The sequence below is a fragment of the Chiloscyllium plagiosum genome, unplaced genomic scaffold (assembly GCF_037043375.1).
Source record: "Chiloscyllium plagiosum isolate Xiang-an unplaced genomic scaffold, Cpla_swu_hap1 HiC_scaffold_1, whole genome shotgun sequence".
NCBI classification, from domain to species: Eukaryota; Metazoa; Chordata; class Chondrichthyes; order Orectolobiformes; family Hemiscylliidae; genus Chiloscyllium; species Chiloscyllium plagiosum.
The window spans coordinates 24,248,213-24,263,414 of NW_028270139.1; the positions used below are offsets into that span (position 1 = coordinate 24,248,213).

Genomic DNA, 15,202 nt, shown 5'->3' on the forward strand with positions numbered 1-15,202 from the left:
GCTCCTGCCCGAAACGTTGTTTCTCCTGCTCCTCAGATGCTGCCTGGCCTGCTGTGCTTTTCCAGCAACTCTCAACTCTGATCTGCAGCATCTGCAGACCTCACTGTCTCCTAGAAACACTGTCATTCCTGCTGGCCCATTTCTGAGTCCTGCCTAAGCAATCAATGTACTTATTTCCGTAATCTTCACTCCTTTCTTCTGTTGGGATTCCCAAGATCAGGAAAACCAGGCTGTTGAAACTAAACATAAAACCTGAGTGAAAATGCAAATATGAAGCCCCTTTAAAACATTGTTGTTGCCAACCTGAAAGTGGATTCATCATGTAGTTTGCTGACCTGTTACCAATAAAATTGACTCTAGGTAAGTTGCATTTCAATTTGTTAATTATTTTAATTTTAGGTTTCAGGATCTGGGGAGATATTGAAAGAAAATCCTCCTAACATCCTTTGCTGAGCCAAGCTCATTGATTGCTTAGCCAGAAGGCAGACTGGGCTAGCAGGAATGAGAGTATTTCTCCCAGACCCACGAAGCTCACCTTTCAAACAGCCCTGCAATCAGCCAACATTCTCTTGCCCTGTGTTCCATTCCCCACAAGCTCCCAAATGCAACTTAATAAACTGCTTGCAATAGTAGGAAACAGAAAAATACTGCAATCAAGGGTCACATAACATTATTCATTTTGGATTGGAGAGTCTTGAAAATTTATTTTGTTTGTGACTGCTGTGTCCTTTGAGCTGGGTATCTGACAACAAGTGTGTCTGGCTTTAGTGTGTCTTTGTTATCTGCACTTCCTTACATTTCCTTCTTCTTAAGGACATGCTGTATCCAAACCAATGTGTTTATTCATGAACCCTGTGAATATAATATTTATTGGACTGGCTGTCAGATGCATTGGCTTTCAATATGCCTTGCTGACAAGTTTTATTCACAAATAAAATGTCATGAGTGCTTTGTGTGTAAATAAAAACAATCAAATGAAAATATAACTAAGTAATGCTCTACTATTTCACTTGCATAATAAAATGACCAGACTCGACCTCTCATCGTACAGATCAAATCATGATAGTTTGCATCTCCAAGGCAAGTTAATATATATTGTCTAAAATATGATTTGAACTGGATATTAATACATGTGAAATGGTACAATGAAACTCTGAGGGGATTCTTGTTATGCTCCCAAGAGATATATACTCCCCACCTGCAAATCCTGGGAGCAGTGGATCACTTGGAAAGTTACACAGTTTTGTGTGCTTCCTTTGTCTATTTTTCATTTAGGATGACAGATGGTGAGAAATTGTAAAATGCAGGAAAAATGACATTTACAAAATGGAAAAAGGAATATTCTAGAACATATACAGTACAATGACAGTAAAAATGAAGCCATAAATTTTCACCCAAATAGATATTGATTTTTTTTGTGCAGCTAGCAACCTAAATAATTCCCAAGCATAACAACTTAAAACAGGATCATTGCCGGGTGAAGGGAGAATAAATATAAATTGTCACAATTGTGGTAAAATATGAGCTATCAATTTTCACCTCCATCATATGATTTTAACACCTGAGACCTTCATGGACGTTTTTTATAAGAAAGAAACATGGACTTAAAATCGCTGCTACAATTATCAGACCACAGACTGAGGCAAGTTCATAAAAGCAATGTTGAATAAATGTAATTTTCTGAACTGAAATAACCCACTTTATATGCCAGTCAATTGAGTCAGGCATCACGAAATTTACATCTCTTGCTTTAGTTTACTTGTATGATAAGTTGTACATAATAAACATGGAAAGGTTGCCTGCAGCTGTCCAGTTTGGAAAGACAATGGGGCTAAACTCAGGAATACACAAATGAACTCTACTTCAGTCGCTGCTTGGCAGAGCAACAGACAGACAGTGAGGAAATGGATTGGTAAAAGCAAAGACTAGAAGATTTTCTCTCTCCTGTTCCCTTTCTTTCTCATCATTTTTAAAGTCAGACCCTGAAATGAAACAATCAGAGAAACATCCATTCACCAAGATTCAAGAATTCTACAAATTTCCCTACTGCTCAGGATGCACAACATCAACGAAAAACCCAGTCTCAGGTTCAACTACAACTCAAGGAGACCATGAACTTGTCAAACTGTGTATTCTTATATTCCTATTGTACTTTTCCTATTTTAATCATTATACTGTGTTTGCACATGTGATGTTGCATTTTATTAATTTTGTTGGGGTTTGCATGTAATAGCATTCCTCTATCTTTCACTCAAAGAAACCTTGTACTTAGATTTATAGAGATGTACAGCATGGAAACAGACCCTTCAGTCCAACTCATCCATGCCGACCAGATATCCCAACCCAATCTAGTCCCACCTGCCAGCACCCAGCCCATATCCCTCCAAATCATTTCTATTCAGATATCCATCCAGATGTCTTTTAAATGTTGCAATTGTACCAGCCTCCACCACTTTCTCTGGCAGTTCATTCCGTACACGCACCACCCTCTGCATGAAAATGTTGCCCCTTAGGTCTCTTTTATAACTTTCCTCTCTCACCCTAAACCTATGCCCTCTAATTCTGGACTTCTCCACCCCAGGGAAAAGACCTTGTCTATTTATCCTACCCATGCTTGTCATGATTTTATAAACCTCTATAAGCTCACCCACAGCCTCCGATGCTCCAGGGAAACCAGCCCTAGCCAATTTAACGTCTCCCTATAGCTCAAATCCTCCAACTCTGGCAACATCCTTGTAAATCTTTTCTGAACCCTTTCAGGTTTCACAACATCCTTTCAATTGGAAGGAGACCAGAATTGCATGTAGTATTCCAAAATTGGCCTAACCAATATCCTGCACAACTGCAACATGGCCTCCCAACTCCAGTACTCAATACTCTGACCAATAAAGGAAAGCATACCCAAACACCTTCTTCACTATGCTATCTACCTGCACTCCAAGGTCTCTTTGTTCAGCAACACTACCAAGGACCTTACCATAAAATGTATAAGTCCTGCTAAGATTTGCTTTCCGAAAATGCAGCACCTCACATTTATCTAAATTAAACTTCATCTGTCACTCCTGAGCCCATTGGCTCATCTGATCAAGATTCCATGTAATCTGAGGTAATCTTCTTCACTGTCCACTACACTTCCAATTTTAGTGTCATCTGTAAACTTATTAACTATACCTCTTATGCTCACATCCAAATCATTTATATACATGACAAAAAGAAGTGGACCCAGCACCGATCCTTGTGGCATTCCACTGGTCACAAGCCTCCAATCTGAAAAACACCCCTCTACAACCACCCTCTGTCTTCTACCTTTGAGCCAGTTCTGTATCCAAATGGCTCGTTCTCCCTGTATTCCCTGAGATCTAACCTTGCTAACCAGTCTCCCATGGGGAACCTTGTCGAATGCCTTACTGAATTCCATATAGATCACGTCTACCACTCTGCCCTCATCAATTCTCTATGATACTTCTTCAAATAACTCAATCAAGTTTGTGAGACATAATTTCCCATGCACAAAGCCATGTTGACTATCCCTAATCAGTCTTTGTCTATCCAAATGCATGTAAATCCTGTCGCTCAGGATTCCCTTCCACAATTGCCCACCATAAGGCTCACTTATGCTCTTAATTTTAACTAGTTCCACGTTTAATTGAAGTCTGATATACCTGTCTTCCAAAAAAAAAATTAAAAATCTTTGTTTTGGCTGACGCGGGGTTAAAAAGGGAGGAGGCAATTTACTTCTCCTTATTTGGTCATAAGAAGACACAGGTTATTAATTACATGGTCAGGAAGTTTTCTGCAAAAACCCTTAATTAGTCAGATGTTCAGCATAGCCAAGACCTTGACATTCAACTCCACAGCAATGCTGGAATCTGAAAAGTCAACACATGTCAGCTTGGCCACTTCTGGTGTGACTTACCCAGCATGTGAATAACGATGCCAATCAGCAAGTAATATTGATTTGGTGCATGATTATATATTTTGGGCTGCCCTCTTTCGATCAGTACTATAATGAACTCTTTCACTAGCGCTATTTAAGGGTTGACCATGCAAGTTATAAATAATTTTCAAGCATAATTATGTAATCTTCAGATGCATTTGAGTTTCTTTAGTTTGTGCAATATTAATGGAGAGCGGTGCTTAGTATTTTTGGAGGAGTTTTGCAAACATTTCAGAATTACAAAAGCCTGCTTTCCAATTTTAACATCTGAGACTTTCATGGAGTAAAGTGCTTTAGTTAAATGTTCCTTTAAAATCAAGAAACATGACTTAAAGTGGCTGCAACAGACAGAAGCAAGTTCATGAAACTAATGTAGAATAAATGAAATTTTCTGAATTTAAATGACCCATTTTATTAGACCCATGGGTCTAAATTTCTCAGTCAGTGGGGAAGCAGCTGACATCAGCAACACTTTACAGTTCACCTTCCATCACTGCAATAGGGAAGTGACAGGTATTGTATTGAAGAGTGAAGATTATTATCAACTCACTCATTGAAGAACAGCAGGAAGAGCAAGTATGCTACATATGGAGTTTGGAATGGACAAATGTGCAATCAATAGTACATCACATGGTTCTGCAGAATACACATATTAACAAGGAGTTGTACTGCCATCCTGCAGCTATGCTAGTTATTCTATCTGCCATCTTTGTCCTAGCATGTCCCTACTTGTGGGTGAGAAGATTCTAGATTAGCGTGGCGCTGGAGGAACTATTCCTGAGGAAGGGCTTTTGCATGAAATGTCGATTTTCCTGCTCCTCGGATGCTGCCTGAACTGCTGAGCTTTTCCAGCACCACTCTAATCTAGAATCTGGTTTCCAGCATCTGCAGTCCTTGTTTTTACCTTGTGGGTGACAAGGCATATTGGCTCCATACCTGGTTCATGACTTCTCTCCTCACTCTTTGAACAGTGCAATCAGCAATGAAAGCCATGAACATCATAGAGCAAACCATTGGTGTCCTGAGCAACAGCCTGGACCCTAACTGGAACTCTTGCAGTACTCCCTAGAATGTGTTTCTATGTTTGTGGTAGTCTTCTGTCATTTGCACACCATGGATTTCATAAAGGTTTAGTGATTGCCATCATGCTTTCAGAAGCACAACAGGAGGAGGATCAAAAGGAGGAACAGCAGGAAGAGTGGGGCCATTTGGAGACCTCTTTGCTATGATTAGGTTGTTCATGAATAAATATCTAGATTTCAGTTCCCCTGAGATTTCCTCCTCACTCACAGTTGCTGCATACTTCCTCACTTTTCAATCTCCCTGCTAAGGGAAATCACCATTTCCCATTGGTCAAAATCATGAAATAAAAGTCACCCACAAGGAATGATTCCAGAACAACTTTATGCGTACAAAGAAATTTCAAAAATACTTGAAAAAATGAAATAGTCAGCCTTGTGCATTTCCTTGATGCCTGTTCTCCAGTACCTGGTTTACTCAGTGCTACCCAATTGCTCCAGCATAGTTATTGGAAGGCTGCTAACTTTGACTAGGAGATTGCAGGATGACCTCAAACTACCCCAGGCCTTGAGAGTCCAACTTCAGACTGCACCCCCTTGGCATGGAAGGCAGTTTGGGCTAGGAATGGCAGTGTTGGGAGCAGAATGCGGTACTCTGAGAGAAGGCAGCTTATTGGTGCAACATGGAACGACTGCAGTACTCCAATTACATGTGGAAGGACAGGTTCCTGGATTGCTGTTCGTGTATGTGTGTTCTTTTGAGCAGTAATAGCTACATTCAAAGTCACAGCAAGCTGTATGACAATGAGAATGGATCTTATGATCTAAGTTGAGTTTCCACCACAACACTGAGACGTTGTGTTACAGCAGGAACTAAGAGATTCACTACCAGATATTGCATCTTGTGTTGGTTTGCAAGTGCTATCATGGAGTTGGGTGACACTTCCATTCTGAAAAGGATGAATTTCAGGATCTGCATAAAGGTTTGTGTCAAGTTGGATATCTTGACAGTAAAGTGAAATTATGTAGCAACATGCCTGCTTATCAGCGTTTTCCTGAACATCACTTCATCTGTGTCCCCTGTAGTCTGTAGGATCACTAGCACATTAAATATTCTTTCCCTCGGCCTGGCTGCAGTACACTCATGCCTGGTAAGTCACTAAGCTGTAATTCTGACTCCATAGTGTGCTAGAAAATGTTTAGATTTAGGAGATGAACCTGGACAAGTGTTAGAATAACCTGTGGGTGAGCAGTTTGATAGCATTGATCACTATTCAGTCCAATTAGCTTAGTTGTGAATGATCAGGAAAATTAGCTAAGATTAAGGGTTTTAAATTGGGCAGTTACAAAGCAAAGACTTAATTTAGCAAATATGGATTGTATGGACAAAGTATTAAAATGTCACAGGAACAAACAAACTAGGAGCAGAAATAAGTTTGAATCTGCTCCAACAGTCAGAATTACCATGGTTGATCCTTTATCTCAAAGTCATATTCTCACTTTCTTTCCATACCACTTGATGCCTCTAATGTCTAAAAAAATTATCAGTCTCTTTCTTGAATATACTGTGACTTGGTCTCCACAGTCTTTTGTGATAGCAAATTCCATACGTTGACCGCCCTCTGAATGAAGAAAAGTGTCCTCATCTGTGACTCTTAATTCTAGACTGTTCAGCCAGGGGAAGCATCCTCCCTGCAACCAGTCTGTCTACCCTGTTGCAATCTTATATTTCAAACGGATCGCCTTTCATCCTTCTAAGCTCTGGTGAATACAGATCCAGTAGATTAGATTATTTACAGTATGGAAACAGGCCCTTCGGCCCAACAAGTCCACACTGACCCACCGAAGCGCAACCCACCCATACCCCTACATTTACCCCTTCTTACCTAACACTACGGGCAATTTAGCATGGCCAATTCACCTGACCTGCACATCTTTTGGACTGTGGGAGGAAACCGGAGCACCCGGAGGAAACCCACGCAGACACGGGGAGAATGTGCAAACTCCACACAGTCAGTCACCTGAGTCGGGAATTGAACCCGGGTCTCTGGCGCTGTGAGGCAGCAGTGCTAACCACTGTGCCACCGTGCCATGTCTCCTCATACAACAGTCCTGCTACCCCTGACATCAACCTGGTGATTCTCCACTGCACTCCCTGTCTGGAAAGTGTATCCTTCAGGTGTAGTATACCCAAGACCTTTCTAACTATACGAAGGCATGCCTCCTTCTGAACTCAAATCCTCTTGCAATGAAGACAATTACATGGTTTGCCTTCACCTTTGAGCCAGAAAGCTTACGTTCAAGTCTCACTTGTTTTAGAGGTTTGTCATAACATGTCTGAACAGGTTGATTAAAAGAACCTACAATTTGTCTTCACAATTGCTTGCTGATACTGTCTGTTTACTTGCATTGACTGGTGTACAAGGACAACCAGATCCCTTTGCACTTGTGCCCTTCTCAATACATCACCATTTAAGTAATTTATGCCGTTTTGTTTTTCAAACCAAAATGTATAATTTCACATCATTGGTAAGATAAGGTGGGAGATCTCACTAGATATTGTGGCTAGAAGCTCATTAATAAACTCAATAAACTCGCACTTAGCCAAAAAACAAATAAGACTAAACCTGTAAAGACAAAGAATATTACTAAGGAGGTAGTAGAGTATATTAGAGATCAAAAGGATAATTTGAATGGGAAGATGAAAGCCTCAGACACATTTCTTAATGAGAATGTTAAACCTGTCTTTATCAACTCCTTTCTTTTATGAAGATGTTTTCATTCTCAACATGTTGAGAAAGGAAGTACTCCAGAATTCAACATCTTTGAAACTGGATAATTTGCCAGGGCCAGATGAAATCGATTCCAGGCTTCCAAGAGAGGAAGCGAAGAAGTAATAGAGATTCTGACCATATTTTTTCCAACCTCTCTGACTGCAGGTGTGGTGCCGGAGGACTGTTAATGCAATATGTGAAGGTTCACTTTCCCTTAGCAGAGAGGTTCAGTCAATAACTGTGGTATACCAATCTAAATTAATTGACAGAGGGTTAGAAGGGAATGCATGGGAGGCAATTTACTCCTGGAAAGTGACGGGTGTTTTGAATTCACTGCCTAAATATAGGGTGGACATTGTAACATTCACTGCATATGAAGAAAATTCTTGGTTCTGCATTTGAAGCACTATAACTTACAGGGCTCAGAGCTGGGAAGTGGGACGAGGTTCACTATCTCTTTTTGAAGACCATGAACATAATGGACTAAATGAACTCATTCTGTGCTGTAAATTTGCTATATTCCTAAGTTTCTCATGCATACATAGTACCAGCATTTGAGCTGATGACTCTGATGATCAGATCTGTGATTATCAGTAAAATGGTATTGTTCCTTCATCAGAAGTCTCATGTTCCTTTTCCCCTTCATAATGAGGTTGCCGGCAGCAAATGTTGGGAATCTGAAATCAGAAAAATAGAAAGGGAAAACTGAAGGAAGGAATTAAACCAGGTCAGAAAGCAAGAAAGTGGAGTCGCAGGTTGGTAGGATAGTGAAGAAGGCGTTTGGTATACTTTCCTTTATTGGTCAGATTATTGAGTACAGGAGTTGGGAGGTCATTTGCGGCTGTAAAGGAAATTGGTTAGGCCACTGTTGGAATATTGTGTGCAAGTCTGGTCTCCTTCCTATCGGAAAGATGTTGTGAAACTAGAAAGGGTTCAGAAAAGATTTACAAGGATGTTGCCAGGGTTGGAGGATTTGAGCTATAGAGAGAGGTTGAACAGGCTGGGGCCGTTTTCCCTGGAGCGTTGAAGGTTGAGGGGTGACCTTATAGAGATTTACAAAATTATGAGGGACATGGATATGGTAAATAGGCAAAGTCTTTTCCCTGGGGTAGGGGAGTCCAGAACTAGAGGGCATACGTTTAGGGTGAGAGGGGAAAGATATAAAAGAGACCTACCGGGCAACTTTTTCACGCAGAGAGTGGTATGTGTATGGAATGAGCTGCCAGAGGAAGTGGTGGAGGCTGGTACAATTGCATTTGGATGGGTATATGAATAGGAAGGGTTTGGAGGGATATGGGCCGGGTGCTGGCAGGTGGGACTAGATTGGGTTGGGATATCTGGTTGGCATGGATGGGTTGGACCGAAGGGTCTGTTTCCATGCTGTACATCTCTATGACTCTATGACTGTAGTCATGCTATTGGCAGCTTGCAAATTGTGCCAGATTGGAGAATAGGGCTAAATCTGATTTGAGACATGGCATAATGCAGGAACGTATTATCCTGATTGTTCTCCATGATGTAGGCTGCAATGCCTCAGGCACAGCTAGGACGCGATCATCATGTAAAGTGATTCCAATGCCCAATATTGCATCTACAGCAATTCACTCCCTTAAATTCACCACAGAGTTTAGAAGGTTATGTTGTTACAAATCTCATAAATCTTGCACCAGTGGAGAGGTAATAAATTTAAATGGTTTTCCCATAATCTCTGATAAACTATGCAATGAAACACTTAAAATACTTATGTTAGAGTATGTAAAACAATTCAAAATGTAACCTTAATACATCCAGAAGAAAAGTAGATACTATATCTTTTTTTTTTGATTTTCAGGTGGCAACCTTGGTTGTTGTCAAATGATAGCAATAGTGTCAAATAATGATTTTGAAACCTTTTGACCTGCAAGATTTAAGTGAATTAAGCATAATTCTTGGTTTTAAGCCTCTTGGTGACATGAAAGATGTTAGTTTGCCAGCTAGATTGACTGACAGTGGTGTTTGGAGTTCAGCTGCTAATGCTGCATGTCCTCTCCAGATTCATGGTGAGTAAGTATAGAAGACTATTTGTCACCTACATTGATAGATTATTCATAAATGAGACAATGCAGTTCAAGTTTTATTGCATGAAAGAAAGACACAATTTTACTAGCTTTGGAACAAAAAAACAGGTCGCTCTTAAGTAGGTTTAAGTAGTTTAATTAAAGAAGGTACTCAAGTAGTGCTATATATAAAAATCTTTTTATTTTGCTTTATTTTTGCTTGCCAACTGAATTGGGAAAAGAACAGTTTACAACAAAGGACCAAGGAAGGAATTACTGTACCTTTAAAAAACAGGTTGCTGAAACATATTGTAATTTATGTTTACACTATTGCTTTGCAAGCAATCAGAACGGAAATAGAGGACATGGCACAGGGATGTCTGTATAATGTGAGATTCATCTGGCAGCAAGTTGCTGATTGGTTTGTGCAGTTGTGACCCATGATGAATGCCAAAGATCATCAGCCTTATGGTAAGTCACTGATTGCTCCTGAAAAGCTGAATAGCTTGTGGGTCTGAACTATGCAGTGAGAAACCCTCAGACCTTTGAAAAAGGAGATTGTGTGTCACTGTATCTCCAGTAAGACACTTGAAGCAAAAGAAAGACAGTTGTCTTCTCCCACCAGTTGGTAAATATTTTGCTTCTAACCAATATATTTGATACTTTATAATTTGTGAATCAGTTGCTCCATGCCTCTTGTGAAGAACCTGATGGAAAAGATCAGATAACTGAAGGACTTTGGAAACAAAAGAAACAACCCCATTTAATACTGAGAACTCGTGTTATTGAACTGTTTGTTTTTTACCCTCTCCTTGTAGAAATGGATTAAAAATAGCAACAGGGCTGTGAGACCTAAAGAGACTCTACAAAAGTTCAACAAAACTTGGTCCGACAAAACAATCAGTCTAATTAACAAGGAAACTGCATGCAGAGTGGCTGAACATGGAAAAGAGAGAGAGTTGATTACATCTCTGAGTCTCTCACAAGTTTGTGCTTACAGAGAGAAAAACAGGAATCATTATACTTAAAACTTGTCAATAGCTATCAATAACTATCATGAGAGGTTAGTCATCCATTAGACCGGTACATTGAATTATGATCTGATATATTATTTTCAAGGTTTATTATATTGACTTCCCAAAACTTTGTGCCACATAAGTCATCTCATAATCTTGTCATTGTTGGAGGCTCAAAACATTTTGTGGAATGTCTTTATTTGGACTTAGTTAGTATCCCAGGATTTATGTCGAGCCAACCAAATCAAGCCCTGCCAAGGTCTACCAAGGTTAAAGAATTTATGTAGACTTAGCCTACTTCAAGTCCTACTGAGGTTAGCAATGTTTTGATCTTTGTTATAGTCTTAACTTGTGTTTTGTTACAACCAGGTGTTGGCCAGTTTTCCCATCATGCAACTAAATGTTTCACACAATTCCCCATCCCCTCCATTCATAGTTAAAAATCACACAATGCTGGGTTATAATCCAACAGGTTTATTTGGAAGCACTAGCTTTTGGAGTGCTGCTCCTTCATCTGCTACCACCCCAATTCAATACTGGCACCTCCACATCATGGCTTCCACTCATAGCCATTGTTTTTTCCTGTCTGTTTGGCCCTATGTGTGTGTACAAGGTTTTTGGATGGGAGTTAGAGTTTTAACTGCTAGAGTTAAATGTCAGCAGTTTGTAATTGTTTGCCTGTGGCTAGAACCTATCTATTTGTAATAATTAGTAGTTCTTGTTAAGTACAGTTCTTGTTAACTACATCTATCAGACAGGGAAATTAGAGATTTTATTAGATTACTTACAGTGTGGAAACAGGCCCTTCGGCCCAACAAGTCCACACTGCCCCGCCGAAGTGCAACCCACCCACACCCCTACATTTACCCCTTACCTAACACTACGGGCAATTTAGCATGGCCAATTCACCTGACCTGCACACCTTTGGACTGTGGGAGGAAACCGGAGCACCCGGAGGAAACCCACGCAGACGCGGGGAGAATGTGCAAACTCCACACAGTCAGTCGCCTGAGGGGGGAATTGAACCCGGGTCTCTGGCGCTGTGAGGCAGCAGTGCTAACCACTGTGCCATCGTGCCGCCCATTGGTACTTTAGTAACATTTCTAACATTTGTGACATCTCCAGGTTTGGTTTCCAGTGTTTTATCCTGTTGAGATGTAACACATGATGTCTTGACAGTAACCTTAAAATTCATATCTGCATCTTTTCCATGTTTTCTGACTAAATAAATATGTGGAAGTAGACATTTAATAAACCAAAAGTGTGTATGAAGTAAGTTCATCAATCTATCAAATGCAAATGTTTACTTCATATATTGTTGCCCCTCTTATTTTTTGCCAATGTTCTGACTGAAATAATATTCGCCTTTAACTCAATATTGGAATTTGATGTGATACATTACAACTTTTGTTACAATTCCAAGATTTTGCATCTTATTATACTAAACCTCAAGTTAGATTCTCTATACAGAAGGAAATGATAGTTCTGGTTTTTATTCGCTGATTTTCAGTTGCAGATTTCTGATCATTTTAGAAATTGTTTCTGAAAGGACATTGGCTGAGTGTTTAACAGGCAAACATGCAGATACTCCTAAACGTGCTTAATGTCTGTGGGCCTGAAATTCTATCAGTATCTGTGTGCCACTGGAAATCCAATAGAAGAGGGCTTCTGTGTGCCTTTAGGTAGGAGCACCAATCTTGCCATTCATGTGGCTAATCTGTTGTATGCAACCTGCCATGCTTCAGCTAATTGGGTCAGGGGCTTGGCTGGAGGAGAGAATGCAGTCAATAAGGGTGTGTTGTAAGACTCCAAATTAATCAAAAATTGATATTAAGCAACATAAACTATGTGGAAGAGCGAACGTAGACTGGAGGTGGTGGGGCACACAGAAATGTAGATAAAGAATGTATTACTACTTGAAGACATAGCTGCAAAGCAGAAGCAGCTTGGTTGCTTATAGCCAAATAAAAGAAATAAGTATAGCAAATTTTAGGGAGGACTTTCATGGCCTTGTAATCAAATACAGAACCCCCTGCCCAGCCAGCATCTTTATAATCTCCTCGAGCCCTATAACCTTCTCAGAATTCTGTGTCACTCCAACATTGGCCTCTTGATTTATCCCGGACTTCATTCACGTGACCATTGAAGGTCAAGTGACTAGGCCGTAACCTCTTGAATGCCTTCCTCACATCTTTCCACCATTCTCTTCACCATTCTGAAGTGTTCCTTAAAACTTATGTCTTTGCATAAGCATTTGATCACCTGTGCCATTGACTCAATGGCAGTTTTGTCAGGGTGCAGACTATGGGACTTTTCCGTATCATTTGGTGGAGGGGTAGTTGTATGAATTTGAGCAGCTATACATTTTGTAACAAATCAGTTTAATCCTTGCTGAGATGGAAACAAATGTAAAAATGTCAGACATGAAACATGAAGAGAAAATACTAGAAAGATCTGTGACCATCTAAAAGATAAAAGCTTTGTTGATGTTTTGGGAAGGATTCTTTGCTTAAGATAATGGGTGGATTTCTGATGAAGGGGCATCCCAACACATTTAATGCGAAATTAAATTGTGTTGCACTGTTCGCAGAGATATTAAAAATGTGGGCAACACTGGTTACTTCCCATTGAGTCACTCAGTATTCGATGGCTTGAGTGGAATATGCAGGTGTGGCCCCTGTTTGCATGTTAAGAAGTTGAAAGAATAAGATCATGATATCACTATCACATTTGGGCTGATGCAAAGCACAAATGCAAGAATTGACCAACAAATTACAGGAAATGCTTCAGTGTTTTCCCCTGCCACAAAAGGATTAACAATTGAGATTGACCATGATTGGGGTTTATTTGAATGTGGTGAAAATGTGTTGCTGGAAAAGCACAGCAGGTCAGGCAGCATCCAGGGAACAGGAGAATCGACGTTTCGGGCATAAGCCCTTCTTCATTCCTGTTCCCTGGATGCTGCCTGACCTGCTGCGCTTTTCCAGCAACACATTTTCAGCTCTGATCTGCAGACCTCACTTTCTCCTCGTTTATTTGAATGTTTCAACAGCAGTGCTTTTCACTTGTTGCATTGAGGCAATGCAGATGGAAACACTTTTCAAAAGGAATTTGAAGGTTTTTGACTAACCACAGAGAAATAGAAAATAACATTGCCATGGTTAGGTAAAAGTAAAATGGCATAATTCTACAGGCTGCTCTCTCATTAGAGAAAGAGAGAGAGAGAGAGAGAGAGAAGACTGATGGTTTGTTAAACATTAGAACCAGCATGTCACAGGCAAGGCAAAAGGTTGAGGAGGTGAGTCCTTGGTAACCTCAGCCAGTGTGGGAATTGAACTCATATTGTTGGCATCACTCATGGCCAACGAAACAACTGAGATAACTAACCTCAGTGTCTGGGTAAAGTAGTAGTAGACATAATGGCTCCCACTCTGCAGCATAAGCAGGACAGACAGCCAAGGAGGAGCAAGAGAGGTGGATGTCTAGGAGGAGTGACAAGAAGGATAGAAGTCCTTAGAAGACCCTATCCTAGGAAGATCACCATTCCTATATAGGTGAAAGTCTGGAGCCCCAAACCAGGTTGTGGGTGCGTCTCCTGGTGGCTATAAAAATTACCATATTCTTTCAGCCTTTAAAACTGGTTCCTTGTGAATGCAGACTGGTGAATGTAAAAACATATCCCAGTTCATCAGTCACAGAAATAGTAACAGAGGCTTTTGACGTGAGTTGAGAGGAGATGGGACTTCATCAGGATAGCAGACTTACAATGGCACAGGCTGCCAGTGACCCTGTACATGGATCTGTGCACCCCTCCTGCTCACAAAAATAGGGATCAAAATCGTAACCATAAGGTCCACTGTCCTATCAATGTGCTTTTAGTGTGTGACAGAAATCTTGGTGAATATCCTGACATCATTCTTGATGCTTTAATCTCTGTCCTGTCTTCAGACCTTTAGGACAGATTACAGGATGCTGCTCCCCTACAAGAGTTTCCCTTCCACAACACCCTCAATTCTACCCAACATGTGACTCATGACTGCCTTTCATCATTTTACCACACAACGTCAGTGCGACTTCAGAGAATGCCATAGAGTTGCACTAAAGACTGTGAAGCAAGCCATTGGGTCCAAAAGTAGAGATTTCACCACTCCAATCACATGGAGAATCTCTGCTGTACTTACCTGAGAGTGTCTCCATGTTTGTGGTGATGAGCTAAATTATCCACATAGTCATGAGGTTCAGCCAGATTCAACCTTCCTGGATCTGGAGGCTACTGCGAGAGGAGAAAAAGAAGATGGTACTTGCAGAATCATTCTGGGGTGATTCTGCCTCTTCACCTTGGAGCCATTATCTCTTCCCTGATTTTAACCTCTTGATTGTGAGTTCAAGGTAGAGTCATCAAATCTAGGAACTGTCTCCT

General features: G+C 40.5%; 1 pseudogene; it reads right to left on the reverse strand.

The window, feature by feature from the left end:
* LOC148152086 (uncharacterized) overlaps positions 1-14,979 on the reverse strand; it is a 65,800-nt pseudogene extending 50,821 nt beyond the window's left edge.
* Between the last annotated feature and the right edge of the window lie 223 nt (positions 14,980-15,202).